This window comes from Silene latifolia, chromosome 1 (assembly GCF_048544455.1).
Source record: "Silene latifolia isolate original U9 population chromosome 1, ASM4854445v1, whole genome shotgun sequence".
NCBI lineage: Eukaryota > Viridiplantae > Streptophyta > Magnoliopsida > Caryophyllales > Caryophyllaceae > Silene > Silene latifolia.
In genome coordinates this window covers 114,396,889-114,416,980 of record NC_133526.1, presented here as the reverse complement: position 1 = coordinate 114,416,980, position 20,092 = coordinate 114,396,889, and the positions used below count along the sequence as shown (strand labels likewise).

The 20,092-nt window shown below is 36.8% G+C and overlaps 1 non-coding gene across 1 annotated transcript; it reads right to left on the bottom strand.

Moving 5' to 3' along the window:
- Positions 1-4,630: 4,630 nt before the first annotated feature.
- Positions 4,631-4,737, bottom strand: LOC141620141 (small nucleolar RNA R71). Its single transcript, XR_012531895.1, has one exon. It is a non-coding gene; the product is annotated as a small nucleolar RNA R71 (small nucleolar RNA).
- Positions 4,738-20,092: the final 15,355 nt, after the last annotated feature.

The window sequence follows — 20,092 nt, the reverse complement described above, 5'->3', positions numbered from 1 at the left end:
ATGGGCCTGTGGGTTAGGGTCAAAACACACACGTGCGCGTGCACCGGCCCGGCTCGAGCTCGGGTTTGGGTAGAGCACCTGCGGTGCGGGCCTTGGCACACTTTTAACCTTTTGGGCCCGTGTGAAGTGGGTTATCTACATTCAGTGCATCTTTTTGTAGTGTGTGTAACAGTCAGTCAAATGTGACTACTATGCTCCTGTGATTAAGGCCGAAGTTTATGCCACTAATCACACCTTGACTTCGTTTTTTGGTGGAGTTGTTTTGGCTCCTGAACTACTCTATTTTTACTATAAATAGAGCAGTATACAGAGCAAAAAAAAAACACGTAACAACACACTCAATTCCTTCTCTTCTCTTCTCTCCTTTCTAAACTTTTATGGGTAAAGTTTCTACATTTGTTACAATGCTCTCAGTCTCGAGTGGGCGCGCCTGTGTGCAGTAGTGTAAATCCTTGGGAAACTACCGGTAAATTTCTTATCACCACCACGGTCGTAACGAAATAGTTTTCAAGGCAATGACTCTCATACCACCTCACTACAATTCGGTTATTTCTGATCTTACTATTTTTCATTGTTACTGCATTGTTGCGATAACAATTTGAAAACTATTTTTGTTGCTGTAACAATGTCGTCTATACCGTCCAAAACTCTTCCTGATTTGAGTAAACGTGAGCATCTAGATGGTAACAACTACAAACGTTGGTCACAAAAATTGCTTATGTTCTTTGAACAACTAGAGATTGGTTATATGCTGTTTAGTGACCCTCCTCCTGCTATTACCAAGTCTGCTGCTGCAACCATAGAGGAAACCCCTCCTATTATTTATGTTGTTAAGTCAAATGAAGAGGCTTTTAAGAAATTTGATAAGGATAATAAGACTGCTAGGTGTCAACTATTAAACAACATGACTGATACCCTGTTTGATTTGTTTATGGTTCATAAGTTTGCTCGTATCATTTGGGAGTCGTTAGAAACGGAATATGGGGATGATGACTTAGGGAAAAATAAATATGTTGTGGGTAAGTGGCTAAAATTTCATATGGTCGATGGGAAACCCATTATGGAACAAGTACATGTCTATGAAAATTTATGTGCTGATGTCGTTAATGAGGGAATGAAATTAGATGTCATTTTTCTGGCCAATGTTCTGTTATAATGTTTTTCCCCTTCCTGGTCTGAATATAAGAATCACCTTAAGCATAAGAAAAAAGACCTATCACTCCAAGAACTTGTGAGACACATGAAAACCGATGAGGCAAAACGTCTCAAAGATAAATCTATTAGTCAAACTGCTACTGTTGATGTTGTTAACGCTAATCTGATTGAGTCTGGCGGTCCGTCTAAGGCTGAAACGTTCAAGGGTAAGGGTAAGGCCAAGGGTGGTGAAGCCATGGGGCAGGGTTTTGCTAAGAAGAATGGTCTAGGGACTTGCTAAGATTCAGAAACAAACGGATCCTATTCTTTGCTATGTCTGTGGAAAATCTGGTCACAGAGCCTACCAATGCACTGAAAGAAAGTCTGCTGAAGGCAGTGTTGTTGTGACTGACGATGTCATTGCAGTTGTAGTGGTGGACGCAAATATGTTGGGTAATGTTGCTGAATGGGTCTTGGATACTGGTGCTTCTAGACACCTATGTGCTGATAAGGGTTATTTGCTTAGTTCGAGGAGGTAGCTGATGAGGAATGTGTTTATATGGGTAGTTCTTCATCTACAATGATCACAGGCAAAGGCAAGATCTTTCTTAAACTCACCTCAGGGAAAACACTTGCTCTAAACAATGTTTTGTATGTACCCTCATTGCGGCGAAACCTCGTGTCAGGTGCCTTATTGAACAAAGCTGGTTTGAAACTTGTTTTTGAGGCTGGCAAGGTTGTAATGACGCGTAATGGAGAATTTTTGGGCAAGGGTTATTTGTCTGGGGGTTTATTTGTTTTGAACACTAATTCAGTTTCTAATAATATTTCGTCTATTTATGCTTATATCGCCGAGTCAATTAATATTTAGCATGGTAGATTAAGTCACGTGAGTGTTGATTACATTAAACAACATAGAACAATGAGCTTAATTCCAAATTTGACGAGTTAAGAATTCTCTAAATGTGCTAACTGCGTTGAGGCTAAATTCACAAAGAAACCTAGTGAACCTGTTATCACTAGGAATTCGAGTCTTCTTGAATTGATTCACACTCACCTAGTGATGTGACTCATATTTGAGCACATTTAGTCCCCGAATTTATCTCGTTCCTATGCTTTTTAGTGCATAATTGGGTCATTTACTATCTTTAGTTTCCCATTTTGCATACTCTTTGAGGGTTGTCGCTTTTGGTAGAAAAGAATTAATAGCCTTGCATTTTCATGGCAAAATGGAGCTAAATGGATCGCACCTAATGACCAAGCATCAAGGAGGAGACAATACTAGATGGTCTATGTAGATAATGAATTAGATTGGGCAAGGACGAAAGGATCCTTGCATCCCCGAATTGATCCTCGCAGATTATGAAGGAAGAAAAGGATAAAAGTTGTCTGCCATGGGATCCGAGCGAATCACAGACGATCCGAGCGTCTCCCTTCACCACCATCCGAGCGTCCCATGCTGAAGACGCTCGACCTGAAGCAAGAAGATTCGAGCGTCTCCCGTGACAATCCACTCGGATCACACTCCAGAGAGCCCATGCCTATTCTCAAGACGCTTGTCCCGTGCCAAGACCACCAAAATGGAAATGCTCATTTCCTTGGAGAGGAGCATTTCCTCAACTTTTCTAAAGGACTTAATAGTTATTTAAGCCCTTAGTAACCCTAATTTGTGTACCTAATCTTTAGTATAAATACCCCATTGTACTACTTAGATTAGCAAGCTCTCTTAATACTTCCTTAATCAAGTTCTAATCATTCCTTAATCTTATAATCAACTTTTAATCTAGTCTTAACACAAATCTCAATACTTAATCTTTCCTTAATTTCTCTATTGTTCTTCATTTATTTTGGGTAATTAGAAGATTATTTCGGTTTATTTGGAGGATTGACAACCTTCCATCAATCATCAAGTAATTCTATTATTCTTTGCTTTATTATTTGGAATCATCTTCATAGGTATAATTCTCTCTTAACCTTGTTTAATTATTGTTAATCATTTTCATTTATTCATCATGTTTTGCCTTGCTAGTATGATTGATAACCTTGTTAGCATGTTAAACTTGATAATAAGTGAATAGTTTCCTTAACTAGGGTTAATGGGGAATTAGAGGAAGCCAACATGGGGATTGATTCATGCTTAATCTAGTATGTTTTCATAATTAATTTGCTTGCTTGTTGTGATTTCAACTTATGCACATGTTATGTTTGATGAAATGCGACCCTATGAATCCTTGCATTTTTTACCCATCACCTATCTTTTCAATGAGACTTGTAAGCTTATACACCAACTCGAGTCTCATTAGACCATGCATATAGTTGGATAGGAAGGATTAAGTCGACTTGTAGGTTTTGTACAATCTAATCGATTCGGCTCTGGGACCCAAACCTTCCTAGGGATTGTAAGCTTATACACCAACTCGATCCCATCACAATAATAAGTGCTTACTTATAACTTGAGAATATGTTTGTATGATAAACTCCCATGAATCCCCTATGAACCCATGACACCCTAGTGGTTTTAATCAATTATTTACATCTCATTTTAATCACCTTGCTTGTTTTATCACTTTGCTTTTATATTGTTATTTAGTTTAGTTGATCTCCTATCTCAACCCAAATTGTGATATCCTAAGACACAACCATTTGCAATTGAAAATCCTACATCAATACCCGTCCCTTGGGATCCGACCTTTACTTACCTCTTTGCTAAGAGTAGTTTGTGAAGTTATAAATATTGTTTTGGTTAGGAAGCTTTTGACGACGAGTTAAAACCGACACCAAAAATGGCGCCGTTGCCGGGGACGGTGTTAACTTGATTTGATTTTCATTATTGTTTTTAGTTTTGTTTTTCTTTACCTTGGGGAAGTCAATCTCCTCAAGGTTATTCTAATTGTTTTCGAGTTATTTGATATTTCGCATGTCTAGGATATCACAAGGTAACTTGTTACCTATTGATCTTGAAACTGGAAGAACTTTGACCAACAATAGAAGACTTGCTAGAGGTACTTTGAAAGGTATTGGAGAAATTGTGAACATTCAACCAAATAACATTGAGTTTACCAACCCCTTTTCAAGAGAAGGAGAGGATAAACCAATACAAAACCCACCACAAAATCAACCCACAATGCCTAAATTCTCATCACATTCCGTACCAACCGAGGAGAACCTACCAAATGGTACTCCTACACCACAACGTTTAACCGGTAATTTCATTGCCAAATCCGCATTCATACAATTAGTTGAGAGAAGTCAATTTGGAGGGATGCCTAGTGAAGACCCTCACTCACATATGGAGACTTTTTGTGACTATTGTGATGCGATTTTTCAAACCGGAGTTACTCAAGACCAAATCCGATGGGTCTTATTTCCTTTTTCTTTGATTGGTACCGCAAAACAATGGTTGAAAAGCCTAGACAAGGCAACTCTTGGTATTGATTCTTGGAAGAAATTGGCACTTGCTTTCTACAAGAAATTCTATCTCCCGGAAAAGACTAACATGTTGAGAGCCCAAATCACTGGGTTCAAACAAAGGGATGAGGAATATTTGTACGAAGCATGGGAGAGATTCAAGGACACTTGTCGTTCTTGTCCGCACCATGGACTTAGCGAGTGGTTCCTTGTACAACAATTTTGGAATGGTCTATATGAAGACTCCCGAAACATTCTCAATATGGGATCCAATGGTATGTTCACCGAAGTTGATGACAATCAAACATGGAACAAAATTGAAGAAATGGCGGTCCATAACTCGCAATATAGTAGACCTCGGAAGGCTACTAGAGGAGAAAAGCATGAGGTGGATTCCATTACTTAATTGGGTGCTCAACTAAGTGCTCACATTGACACCATTAATTTGAAGTTTTAGAAGGCCGTGGCTAAACTTGAAGAGGCCTCCAAATCACCCAAGCAACATGTTAATGCTATGGTAGCACCATCATCAATTCCAAGTGGAGTATGTGAGAGTTGTGGAACTTTGGGACATGACCAAAGTGAATGTAGGGGAACAAGTGAATGCTTTCCAAGCATACAAGAGTGGCACCCCTTATTCAAACTATTACAATGAGAACACCAAATTCCACCCCAACCTTTCATACAAAAGCCAAAATGTTCAAAACCCTCAACCAACATACACCCCACCTCCAATGAGAAATCAGGCTCAAAGACCCTTTTACAACCAAAGCCAAGGTTATCAAAATCAACTCTATTACAATCAATCCAATGGCCAAGGCTTTGAAGTTCAAAAAGCGGTCCTCCAAATGCAAAAGAATCAACAAGAAGTTTTCACTCAAATGCAAAAGGATAGCCAAGCAAAAGACATCACCATCAACAACATACTAGCTCACACGAAGATGTTGGAGACACAAACGTCTCAATTAGCATCTTCTAGCTCTCAAAGACAAAAGGGGCAATTACCACCTCAAAGTAATCTCCCAAGACATGAGTCGGTGAGTGCCATCCATTTGAGGAGTGGTACAAGGTTTGAAGGGCCGAAGAGGCCCATTGATGAAGATGTTGTGAATGCTAGTGACAAGGAAAGAGTTGTTGAAAACTCTAAGAAAGAAGAAGAACCACTACCATTCAAGAAGTTTCAAAGAAGAAGAATGAAGAGAAGGCTAAGGAGAAAGAGCCTATCGTGATTAGACTTCCATTTCCAAGTCGACAAGATAAGCCTAAGTTCGATGAACAACTTGGAAAGTTCATGGAGATTGTGAAGAACTTGGAAGTCTCAATTCCATTCACGGAGTTAATCAATCATGTTCCAGCCTATGCGAAATACATGAAAGATATTCTTACAAAGAAGAAATCCATCCGGAAGCTAGAGACTATTGCGTTCACTAAGGTGAGTAGTGCCATCCTTCAAGGAAGTTCACCTCCAAAACTCACGGATCCGGGAAGTTTCTCTATTCCATGCACCATTGGCGACACTACGATCAACAAAGCTTTATGTGACCTTGGGGCAAGTGTGAGTGTCATGCCATACTCGGTGTGCAAAAGGCTAGAAATGGGAGAACTCAAGTGCACTAATATTACACTTCAAATGGCGGACCGATCAACGAAGACACCTTTAGGGGTATGGGAGGATGTGCCGGTAAGAATTGGCAAGTTCTTCATCCCGGTGGACTTTGTTATTGTTGACATGGAGGAAGACTCCAACATTCCTATCATTTTAGGAAGACCATTCTTACATACCGCGGGAGCGGTGATTGATGTGAAACATGGAGAGCTCACACTTGAAGTGGGAGATGAAACAATCACTTTTAACCTTGACAAGACAATGAGAGCTCCCCGCTTACATTAGCCATGTTTCATGATTGATCATTATAGCCGAGAAAGTGATAGGAAGAAGTTGGCACCTCAATGCAAATATCAAACTATGGGTAAATAATCACCACCCATATGGAAGAAGAAAGAGGATAATCTTCAAGATGCTCCGTGCAAAGAGCAAGGAATTTGCAACAAGAATGAGAGCTTAAATAGCTCACCACCACTTATGACAAGTAATGAAGAAGGCCTCAGTGGCCATGATAACAAGAAAGAGGAGTTGTTTCCGTCAACTCATGATACTATAGGGAAGCAAGCTAGTGAAGTATGTGGTATATGGGATGACGAATTCGATGGGTTAGTCAATCCCTACATTGGCAATGCTATAGACCAAGGCTTTGGTGACCATTTTGACTCAAGTCACCATCATGAAGAACACAATGTGCAAAGGTCTATTGAAGATCTTTATAATGACAATGAACAAGCCTTCGACGACTTCTATAAGGTGTTGAGCAACATCAACAACACCTTGGCTATGCGCCCTTGACATCTTATCTCAAGAGTGAGAGTTTGGTGGAGTCCTCCCTAAACCACAATTTGTAAATATTCTAACCCCTTAACTTGCATTTTATTCTTGTATTGCATTTTTGTCAAATTTTGGATTTACATTTGTACATTTTGATCAAGATTATCATTTTGAGAGAAAGTGAGGGAGGGACTCAAATGTTTCTTGATGTGTAGTGTTTTGACTTAGTGTGGGGATAGCAATTGCCTAGGCTATCCGAGCCTTCGTAGTGCACCCACAATGAAGACCAAAGGAATGAAGAAGAAATGACTTGAGATATGAAAATACCCACGGGTGGAACTGAACCCGTAAGGTACAGGGATGATCCGAGCGTCTCAAGAAGAACCCGCTCGTCTGGGATGAAAATCCGAGCGTCCTGACATAATGACGCTCGTCCTGGCAGAGCTGAAAAGAAAATATTGCTACTGAACTACAATCCGAGCATCTCCTCAAGAATCCACTCGTCTCAGTCCAAAGATGCTCGTCTTAGTGAGAATCCGCTCGTCCTGGTTATATCAAAATTTGGGATTTCACTCTGACCTTGAATACGAGCGTCCTCAAAAGAATCCGCTCGTCCCCAGGCAGCAATCCGCTCTTCTCCATCTGAAGACGCTCGTCTCAAAACGAGTTTCATTTTCTAAAGTTGACTGAGCTGCAATCCGAACGTCCCGTGCCTAAGACGCTCGTCTCCCCCTGCTAAAATTCAAAAACACGGGATTTAAATCCCCCCTTTCCCATTTCATTTCATTCATTCAAATCACAAACACACCTTCAAAACCCTCAAAACCCTCAAGCCCTCCATTCATAAAACTCAATCTCCTCAACCAAATTCACCCAAATCAATTCCAAACTTCCTCAAAACTCAAACAAATTACTCCTTTATCAACAAAAAGCCATTCAAACATCCAAATCCTCAAAAATTGAATCGATTTTCCAGGGTTAAAGGCAAAATTCGAAAACCCTAAATCGATTTGGGATTCATTGAAGCTTGAGGATACTAGAAGAATTTAAGCAAATCATTGGTTGTTGATATATACAAGGAGAAGAACAATGGCTAGGACTAAAGGTGAAAACAAGGCACCGACAAAATCAAATCTTTGAAAGAGGCAACAAGCTCTTCAAGCCTCCAAAGCTTTGGTGGTTCAACAAGCAAGAGTGGAAATTCAAGAAACTCCTCTCCCTATGGTGGAAGCTACTACTTTTATCCCGGTTATTGAGCAATTATATGAATATCCGGAGGTAACTTTCACATCCGATTCTCATAGGAAAATTTTTATGTCTCTTGCTAAGAAATCGATTTTGCCCACCAAGTTTATTTGCCAAGATGTTTTGACCAAATTGGGTGTCCTTGAAAGAACCAGCAACTTCTTTGAGTCTATGGGATTGCTTACATTGTTTGATATGCAAGAATTGACCTACCCCTCTCTCACCTTAGAATTTCTAAGTTCATCGAAAGTCACAAAGGTGGAGACTCGAAGGAATATTGAATTCCGCCTTGAGAATGTGGATAGAAAGATGTCCTTTAATGAGTTTGGTTAGGTGTTCGGTCTTGATAATGACTCGACTTATGTGAAGAAACCTTCAAAATATGATCCCGCCCCTTTGTGGAAAGCTATCACCGGAAGAAAAGTCGAATCATACCATGAGTGTCGTGCCCTTTATGTTCACCATCCGGGGATAAGGGTGTGGCACAAGGTTGTGGGAAATACTCTTATTGCTAGGAAGGGAACTAATCATTTCACCGAACTTGATTTCATCTATCTTGAGTCAACCTTGAATGTCGATAAGAAGTTCACCCAGAAATAAAATATTATTCAACTCCTAATCGAAAGGTGTCTTACAATAGACCATGGCAAAGAAGGTGTGGCCTTTATAGTAAATGGGGGATTGGTAACATGGTTGGCAAAGCACTTCAACCGGGATTTTAACAAAGATGGGACTTACAAGCCGGTTAAGGGAAGCCACCTCATTGACCTAGCCACTATGGTTCACAAATTCCATTGGGTCAATAATGAAAACCTTGACAATAAATTTGAGTGGCTTACAAAAGATGCCAAGTCCTTCATTCTACCAAACAAGATTTGCCGACTCAATGTCCGAAGCACAAACTATCTTCTTTCACTCTCCGGTGAAGCCGAGATGATCATACAACAACAAAGGGAATTCAATGCCGAATCCTCCTCCTCCGCTATTGTGACTCCACCCTACCCATTCACCTACCAAGAATTCCGACCCGAAGGTGTTGCGGTAGGTAACGATTACTTGACTCAATTAATGCAACACATGCATAAGCAAGCTTATGAAGATCGAGTCAATGCCTATAGAGCTCAATATCTGCCCCTCTTACACCTAGCTAGGCAAGGATTTCTTGACCCATCATGTCTTTTGCCTAGTTGGGCGGATATGGAAGTGTTCTTTCCTAATGCTCCTAGAGATGATAGCATGGGTGGTGAGGAGATTGTTGTTGAGAGTGAAGAAGTTGAAGAAGAAGAGGAAAATGAGGAAGAAGAGGATCAAAGTTCAAGTGATGATGGTGAAGCCTCCGGGTCTATGGAGGTGGATGATGATGATACTAGTGAGGAAGTTGATGATGATGATGACGCTAGAAGTGATGTCACCATGGGCGACAATTGAGGATTAGCAAGCTTTTTGGAGGATGCCACAATCCATTGTGAGTTTCATACACCTCCTTTAGCTTTGTTCATTTCTCTTGTTTTTAAATTTTTATCTTGATCATTTGTTTGAGTCCTAGCAACACTCAAAGGACTCCCACCTCGATCCCATTGAGGTTTATTTTATTGTTCCCACCATGTAAAATCCAAAATGACAAAATTAGTTTCATGCATAACATTCTTGTGCATGAACTTTCCCATTTTTGACATTAGCAATAGTGTCTCATTTGGTTTGGGGAAGTTCAAGCATAAGCATTGTGAGTTAATTCAAATAATGCTCTCCAACCAAACAAATTCATGCATCATATAGTGTAGTTTAGAATGCATTCACTTGTCTATATGTCATATAGTTTGCATTTAGTGTAGAAATCATGCATTTTCATATAGCTTGCATAATTTTCTATCGTATTGGCCATTGAGGACAATGTCCATACTAGTGTGGGGATGGGAAATTCTAACATGACTTTTAAAACAAAAATGATAAAAATTGAAACTTTTTGAAAAATACAAAAACATGTTTTTTTATTCCATAAATCATAAAAACCATACAAAATTGAAAAATTGAAAAACCCAAAAACATATTCATTTCCTTTATAGTGTAGTCTTGTGTATATATTGTGTTTGTATATATTGTGTTTGTCTATCCTTTTTCACATTGTTCGACTACGCCACATCCGAGACATGAGGATATTGAAGACTGCATGGTATGATCTTTCCAATCTCCTTTTTCCTCTTTATGTTAATGACTATGTGGCTTTATTTTGATTGATGCGGTATAAAAAATGTGATTATAGGATTGCATTTAGATTATTTGGCATACTAGTCGGTAGAAGCATATGCATTAGGTCGTATAAATGATAGTTTCATCATGGCATATTGTTGCATTTAGAAAAAAAATTTGGGAAAACATCTATTTAGGAAGCTTGACAAGTGTATATAAAGACCTTGTAGATACTTTTTCTTCTTAAGACTTTGCTTATTAGAATACTTGTAAAACACCCTAGGATGTGTCATGCTAGTATCCTTTGACCCATGGATTAAGGCTTAGTCAAGAGTACCTTGTGGTGTGATAACTCCTTGGCTACCGTTTATTCCAAGGTGACCCTTGAAACCATGCAACCATCATCCATATTCTACCACATTTTGTCATCAAAAAGGGAATGGGCACAAAAATTGTTCGAATTTGAGTTCAAGCATTAAAATGAAAATAAAAAAGTTTGCAATTGCATCAAAAGAAAAGAGGAGTAACAAAAATGAAAACTCCTATGCTTCAAATATAAGCACCCTCACTACAAATGGGGTAGCTTGGAAAATGTTCAAAAGAAAATGCAAAAAGTTGAAATTGTCAAGCATCAAATGCCAAACATCAAGAAATGGCAAAAAGAAAGTGTTCTCAAATGTCAAATGCCACAAGAAATTGGGGACAAAAACAACAACAAAAGCAAACTCCCACATGAAACTCAAATACTATCGATCCCTTTTCCATCGAATCCACTTTTGTGCATGGTAGAGAGGGGACGACCCCTGTTCTTGCCTAGGCAAGAAGAGGAATTCTGCGATCCTCCAGTGTTTATAACACCATAGGGAGTCTACCCTTCACGAAATCATTTAACGATTGAGGACAAAGGTACCCTAGCTTGACACAACTTGGAGGTGATTTATTGGTATCCTTCTAGGCTTAGTAGTTTGAATAAACCATATCTATGAAGGAGTGTGTACCCTTAGATTGCTTCCCTTGTAGATAATTTCCGCCACTTAGATGAGGAAAGTGGCTATTCTTTTTGTAGATGCATCAATTACTTGTTTTGTGTGCTTTAATGCTTGGATGTGTCGCCATTTTGGCAAGCCCCACCTTGCCTTGCAAGAAGGCATCCTACCTTATGGTTGTCTTGTTGTGAGTTGAAGGGGCGGAGTGAGACCCGCTAATTGTCTCACATCGGCTATATTAGTAGGATAGTTTAAATAAGGGTCCTAGTTTTTGTCACCTCTTTACTCGGGATGAGCAAAGGTTCGGTTTGGGGATGTTTGATGTCACTCATATTTGAGCACATTTAGTCCCCGAATTTACCTCGTTCCTATGCTTTTTAGTGCATAATTGGGTCATTTACTATCTTTAGTTTCCCATTTTGCATACTCTTTGAGGATTGTCGCTTTTGGTAGGAAAGAAGTGATAGCCTTGCATTTTCATGGCAAAATGGAGCTAAATGGATCGCACCTAATGACCAAGCATCAAGGAGGAGACAATACTAGATGGTCTATGTAGATAATGAAGTAGATTGAGCAATGACGAAAGGATCCTTGCATCCCCGGATTGATCCTCGCGGATTATGAAGGAAGAAAAGGAAAAAAGTTGTTTGCCATGGGATCCGAGCGGATCACAGACGATCCGAGCGTCTCCCTTCACCACCATCCGAGCGTCCCGTGCTGAAGACGCTTGACCTGAAGCAAGAAGATCCGACCGTCTCCCCTGACAATCCGCTCGGATCACACTCCAGAGAGCCGGTGCCTATTCTCAAGACGCTCGTCCCGTGCCAAGACCAGCAAAACGGAAATGTTCATTTCCTTAGAGAGGAGCATTTCCTCAACTTTTCTTAAGGACTTAATAGGCATTTAAGCCCTTAGTAACTCTAATTTGTGTACCTAATCTTTAGTATAAATACCCATTGTACTACTTAGATTAGCAAGCTCTCTTAATACTTCCTTAATCAAATTCTAATCATTCCTTAATCTTCTAATCAACTTTTAATCTAGTCTTAATACAAATCTCAATACTTAATCTTTCCTTAATTTCTCTATTGTTCTTCATTTATTTTGGGTAATTAGAAGATTATTTGGGTTTATTTGGAGGATTGATAACCTTCCATCAATCATCAAGTACTTCTATTATTCTTTGCTTTATTATTTGGAATCATCTTCATAGGTATAATTCTCTCTTAACCTTGTTTAATTATTTTTAATCATTTTCATTTATTTATCATGTTTTGCCTTGCTAGTATGATTGACAACCTTGTTAGTATGTTAAACTTGATAATGAGTGAGTAGTTTCCTTAACTAGGGTTAATGGAGAATTAGAGGAAACCAACATGGGGATTGATTCATGCTTAATCTAATATGTTTTCATAATTAATTTGCTTGCTTGTTGTGATTTCAACTTATGCACACATGTTATGTTTGATGAAATGCGAGCCTATGAATCCTTGCATTTTTTACAGATCACCTATCTTTTCAATGAGACTTGTAAGCTTATACACCAACTCGAGTCTCATTAGACCAGGCATATAGTTGGATAGGAAGGATTAAGTCGACTTGTAGGTGTTATACAATCTAATCGATTCGGCTCCGGGACCCAAACCTTCCTAGGGATTGTAAGCTTATACACCAACTCGATCCCATCACAACAATAAGTGCTTGCTTATAACTTGAGAATATGTTTGTATGATCAACTCCCATGAATACCCTATGAACCCATGACAGCCTAGTGCTTTTAATCAATTGTTTACATCTCGTTTTAATCACCTTGCTTGTTTTATCACTTTGGTTTTATATTGTTATTTAGTTTTGTTGATCTCCTATCTCAACCCAAATTGTGACACCCTAAGACACAACCATTTGCAATTGAAAATCCTACATCAATACCCGTCCCTTGGGATCCAACCTTTACTTACCTGTTTGCTAAGAGTAGTTTGTGAAGTTATAAATATTTTTTTGGTTAGGAAGCTTTTGACGACGAGTTAAAACCGACACCACCTAGCTGACTTCAAAAATGTTGCAAGTAGAGGTGGTAAAAATTATTATGTGACCTTTATAGATGGCTGTTTGAGATACACTAGAGTATATTTGCTTAAGACCAAAGATAAAGCGGAACAATCGTTTATAAATTTTAAAAATGAAGTCGAAAATCAACTCGATAAAAGCTGGTCCAAACATGGATCAAGTAAGCCTAGCTATGCTTAGGAATATTGGCTTGCAGTAGGATATTTAATTTGGTAGCTTGTTGGGAGCCTCTCTCTCTAATATCCTTGTAAATGATACGTTTTATGTTTTGATATATAATACAATGACTCACATTTCACCAAAAAAAGAAAATCAACTCGATAGGAAAATCAAAAGGGTAAGGTCTGACAGAGGAGGCAAGTATAAATCTGGCTATCTAATCAATTTTTGTGCCAAAAATGGGTTAATACATGAGACTAGTCCACCTTACTCACCTCAGTCTAATGGAGTAGCTGAACGGAAAAATAGAGCATTAAAAGAGATGATGAATGCTATGCATTTAAGTTCTGGCCTGTCTAACGATATGTGTGTGGGGGGGGACTGGTACTTTTTGCTTGTCACATTCTTAAACGTGTACCTCATAATAAAATTGACAAGACACCCTAAGAGATTTGGAATTGCAATCCTCCTAACTTGAGCTTCCTTAAGGTATGGGGGTGTTTGGCAAAAGTGGGTTTACCTGACTTTAGGAGACCTACCGTTTGACCGAAAACCTATAATTATGTGTTTATTGGATATGCTCAAAATAGATCTGCTTATCGATTCATGTCTTTGAGTGATCGTTCTATATCTGAGGCTAGAGATGCCAAATTTTTTGAGCATGTTTTTCCATTACAGAAGAATGTTGTATCATCTCCTAGTTTACCTGTTACATCTATTGATATGTCTTCACATGCTAGTAGTAGCACTTCTATTGATCATATTGCTGAACCTAGAAGAAGTAAGAGACCTAGATGTGCAAAGAACTTTGGTGATGATTACACTTTACTGTTTGAACATGGATACACTGTTTTTGCTAGTGATGAATTTGTTTCAGCTTTTTTAATAGAAGATGACCCAAAAACGTATAATGAGGCAATGAAATCCATTGATGCTAATTTTTGGAAATATTCTATTAAAAGTGAACTTGATTCTATTGTGTCTAATCATACTTGGGAGTTGACTGATTTACCTTAAGGTAGTAAACTCATTAGGAGTAAATGGATTTTTAAAAAGAAAATGAGACCTGACGATACAATAGAAAGCTTCAAAGCTAGACTTGTGGTTAGTGGTGTTACACAAAAGAAAGATATTGATTATTTTGATACTTATTCTCCCGTGACTAAAATTTCGACTATAAGAACTCTTGTCGCCTTAGCTGCCATTCATAATCTTATTCTACATCAGATGGATGTTAAAACTGCTTTTTTGAATGGTGAACTAAGGGAAGAGATCTATATGTCGCAACCTGAAGGATTTGTGGTAAAGGGTAAAGAGAATAAAGTGTGTAAACTGAACAGATCACTATATGGTCTAAAACAAGCACCTAAACAGTGGTATGGGAAATTCAACAATACTTTGGTAAGTTATGGCTAGATGGTTAACAATTATGATTCATGTGTGTATTCCAAAGTGGTAGAACCTGATTGTGTGATTATATGCCTTTATGTTGATGACATGTTAATACTTGGTAATAATTTGGATTTAATAATTAAAATCAAAGATTTTTTGTCGTCACAATTTGAGATGAACGACTTAGCAGAAGCTGATGTAATCCTAGGAGTTATGGTTATTCGAAACTCTAATGGAATTTCTTTAAGTCAATCTCATTATGTGGAAAAAGTGTTGAAAAAGTTTAACTGCTCTGATGAAGTGCCTGCTAGAACACCCTACGACGCTAGTATACCTTTATGTAAAAACTTGGGTTAGAGTGTTTCCCAAGAAGAGTATGCTAAAATCCTAGGTAGTGTGATGTTTCTTATGAACTGTAGTCGATCAGATATTGCATATGCTGTGAGTAGACTGAGTCGTTATACTCATAGCCCTAGTAAAGAACATTGGACTGCTCTTCGTCACTTATTAAAAACCTAAAAGAAACAGTTGATCTATGTTTGTGTTAAAGTAACTTTCCTGCTATGTTAGAAGGATACGATGATACAATTTGGGTTTCAGATAACGATGAGATATGTTCTACTAGTGGTTACGTCTTCACCATAGGGTGGAGGTGATATATCGTGGAAGGACAAGAGGCTGAACATACTTGTATTGGACGCTCTACCATGGAATCGGAGTTCATAACTCTTGAGTTGGCAGGACAAGAGGCTGATTAGTTGAAAAATCAACTAGCAAATGTACCAGTGTGGGGAGGACCGTAGACACCGGTATCCTTACATTGTGACTCGCAGGCAGCTATTGGTGTTGCTAAGAATAATGTCTATAATGCGAAAAAAACGACACATTCGAATTAGGCACGCTGCAGTTAAACAACTCCTTGATATTGGAGTGATCGCTTCGGACTATGTGAAGTCCGGAAGCAATCTGGTTGTTGGTCTAAAGCCTCTATTCCTATGGCGTTGTATGATTCATAGCCTTTAAAGGCAATCCTTTTGAGACGCACTTGATGAATTATACACCAGGTTGGACTCATGTCCTTAATGGCTCGTATGAGAAGTGCTATGAGAAGTGTTGGAGTGAGTGTCCTCCACAATAGTGTGTCTACATAATAAATCTCGAAACAGGAATATCTGGGATTTATTTTATTTATTTGTTAGCTGGTCATTGTTAATCGGTAATGATATGCTGACTAGAGTTCGACATTACTGTCGTATGACGGCGGTGATCAGCTGATCCCTTTAGGTCACACCTATAAGATGATGCCCAAATGGAAAAACTAATTGTTTGTATGAGATATAAATTATTTAATCCTTATATTGATTGACTTTTAACTAAGCCATGTGTAAATATTATTTGATGACGAGTTAGGAACTCGGGCCAAGGGGATTTTTTATTTAATTATTCGATAATTGATTAATAAATATTAATTGAAATTTAATAATTAATAGTTTATTAATTAAATTTCTACGGCATGTGTATATGTTTTGAGGCGGAGGTAATTAGTTATTTAAATTTACAAGAGGTTGTAAAATTAGCTAATAAGGGTGTATAAGATACATTTTATATTGATAAAATGGTCCAATAACTACATAATAGTTAAGTGGTTATTAATTGTTAATTTGTATTATTTAAGTGTTAAATAATCAAATTAATATTCCACAGTGCTCATGAGGTGTTCTCGAGGCTTTCTACTATGTTTTCACAAGCCCCGAGGATAATTCAATATGACACCATTGTCCGTTTCTTTGAGGCTAATCTCAAAGATGGACAACCCGTGGGTTCACACGTACTTAAAATGATTGAGTACGTGGAAACTCTAGATGGGTTGGGATGCAAGATCCCAAATGAGCTTGCGGTGGACCGAGTACTCCAGTTTCTCTCACATGTCAAAGGATTTACCCAATTTAGGGTAAATTATAATATGACAAACACGAAGAAAAGTCTTCATGAGATCCATTCTTTGCTTGTGCAAGCAGAGAGGGACATGGGATTGAGTGGGAGTACGAGGAAGGACGTACTTGCGATCAATGTGATGGGGAAGAAGAAGTTTAAGAGGAATGGTGGTAAGAAGCCCGTACAGGTAGAGGGCAAAGGTAAGGCTATTACAATAACAAGGGACATTGGAGGCGTAAACCTAAGTAGGGTAATCCTCTTAAATTTATTATTTAATCCTTATATTAATTGACTTTTAATTAAGTCATTTGCAAATATTATTTGATGACGAGTTACGAACTCGGGCCAAGGAGATTTATTATTTAATTATTCGATAATTGATTAATAAATATTAATTGAAATTTAATAATTAATAGTTTATTAATTAAATTTCTACGACATGTGTATATGTTTTGAGGCGGAGGTAATTAGTTATCTAAATTTACAAGAGGTTGTAAAATTAGTTAATAAGGGTGTATAAGATACATTTTATATTGATAAAATGGTCCAATAACTACATAATAGTTAAGTGGTTATTAGTTGGTAATTTGTATTATTTAAGTGTTAAATAATCAAATTAATAGTTAATTATATAAGATAATTAAATATGAGACTTATAAGCATTTGTGGGGCAAATGTCGAAAACCAAAATGGACCTTATAAGGCCCTAGTGGACCAGTTTTTTGTGGGCACAACAAGGGTCCATGTTGTAGTCATTCTCCACTATGGATTGTCTCTTATTTTTGCCTATAAATACCCAACTATTCACATGATACAAGGGATGAAATTTTAAGAAAAAAAATTCTTCTTATACTCCTCACTTGGCTGGTTTTTGGTGAAGAAAATAGGATCTTATTTTGTCCATTTTTCTTCATCAAAAATTGATTAAAAGTTGATCATAAATCAATCAAATAAATTCAAATATATATATTACACATCAAGTATTATTAATAGTAATAATATATACATAATATAAAGTTACGGCTAATATATCTAGTTAGTAACATTAGTAGTATTTTGGGCTAAGTCTTGGATGCTTACCTTAGGAGATCACCTATTTTGGTGATTGGGCTTTGGAGGATCATCTATCCATTTTTATAAGTCAAGAACTACAAAGGTAGGAGACCTTTGTAGTGCCCAAATTTGCCATTTTCTCAATGTACGGGAATTTTCTACCTATTTATTTTTGCATGCATGTAGATTTTAGATCACTAAATAAAATTAACATGTAATTTTATTATCTTTAAGAAAGTATTAATTATTCTAAAATACTAACAAGTGGTATCAGAACATTGTTACATACATGCATGTTATCTTACGACGATTTTATGAATTTATAAGATAAGTTATTAAAATTTGATTTTTGATGTTAAAATTAGTTTTATCACAAAATATGGTCTTGCATGTATATAATCTGGTGATCTGATGATATGGGTCGAAAATTTGGTTTATATAAAATTTTATGACATATTATAACATTTTACTACATAAAAAGGCATAAAATTGTGTAAATATGCATTAATTTTATGTAAGAGTTAATTAAATTATGTTGCACGTTAATTTTATGCATATTTATTTAGAAATAACCACATGCATGTTCTATTTATGAGAACTAGAAATTTTAAATTAATGTGATTAATTTAGTTAGTTTATTGATTTTTATTTGATAAAAATTGGTAAATAATGGTTATTTTACAAATAAATATTTATTTAATTTTTGGGCTCGAAATTTTTTGATTTTTAGCTCCTGGAAATTGTTCCAAAATGTAAAAAATTTTATTTTGAAGCCGTTTCAATTTTTATGATTTAATTTAGAATTAAATCGTAAAAATTGCCGTTTTATCGAGAAAATTGTAAAATTGTTTTAAATAAATTGTATAACCAAAATTTTCATCATGCATGTCATTTTGGTACAAGACCAGAATGTAAAAAACTTTAAAAAAAATTTTCATAAAATTTTTAATTTAAGGGAATGTTTTTATAATAATTATGAATTATTATGTTGGATTTTGTCATTATTTTAAACCCATATTAATTAGTGGAACTAGTTATTTTGAGTTTAGACTAGATTATAATGATAAATGTATCTTAAAAATATTTTAAGAATTGATTAAGAATTTTTTATGGTAAAAATCCCGCTAAACAAGTTCGCATGATCATTGTTGGTAAGTTGGACGATTTGGCATGACATTATTATTTTGTTATTCTAATGGATGAATGGTTTTTAAGTATTTTAATTGTGTAATTTTACCTAATATGGCCATAGGTAGAAGTTGGTATTTCCCGTAATGTAAGGGAATATCGACTTGTTTTGTAATTAATTGCAATTTCGCATCGCCCAATTTGTAATTAATTAATAGTTTTATTTTATTACAAATTGTATAATAGGATTTTGCTAAGTAATTTAATTATTAGTAGTTAGATGAAGCATCTAAAGACGGATTTTTCATAAAGACGGTGTTTTTGGAAAAGAGTTCCAAAGTCCAAAAACGAAGGAGGCCATTTTTTTTATATGAAGACTCAAGTGACCAAGGACTTGGTTTCCGAAGTTTATTTTTAATTTAAGTTAATAGGATTAACTAGGTGGCCATATTAGGATTTATTGTTTTACTTTGCTTGTTTTCATGCCAAATCGTCACTACATGTTTTATCTTCGTTGTTATCGATATAATTGTCTAGCATTCACCAATTTAGTTCACTTAAAAGTGATAGACAATTAAATTGATAAGATCTCTCATTTTTAAAAATTGAGATTAAGCCTTACCAAGTATTAGCACCTATGAATCCCTTCTTCATTAGAGGTAGGTTCGGATCACCGAGATACACTCTTTTTACGTTGGGTAAGTAGGGCAATAAAAGTTATTACGCGTGAAAATTGGTTGGACTTAACGGGATTAATATGGGTTACATCGGTCCACCGTGCCCATATTTAATTCTGGGGCTAAAAAGATAGATGTTAAGAAAATCCGTTGACCAAGAGTTCTAATAGTAGAATCAGTCAAAATTGTTGACTCACCAAATTTATATAAATATGGGTTGAATCGGTCCACCTTACCCGTGTTTATATAAAGATGGATCTTGGAATCGTTTATATAATGGAGTGGGAGATCATTATATAAATAAGAACTTGTTAAAATAGTTTTACAAGTAAAATGTTTAA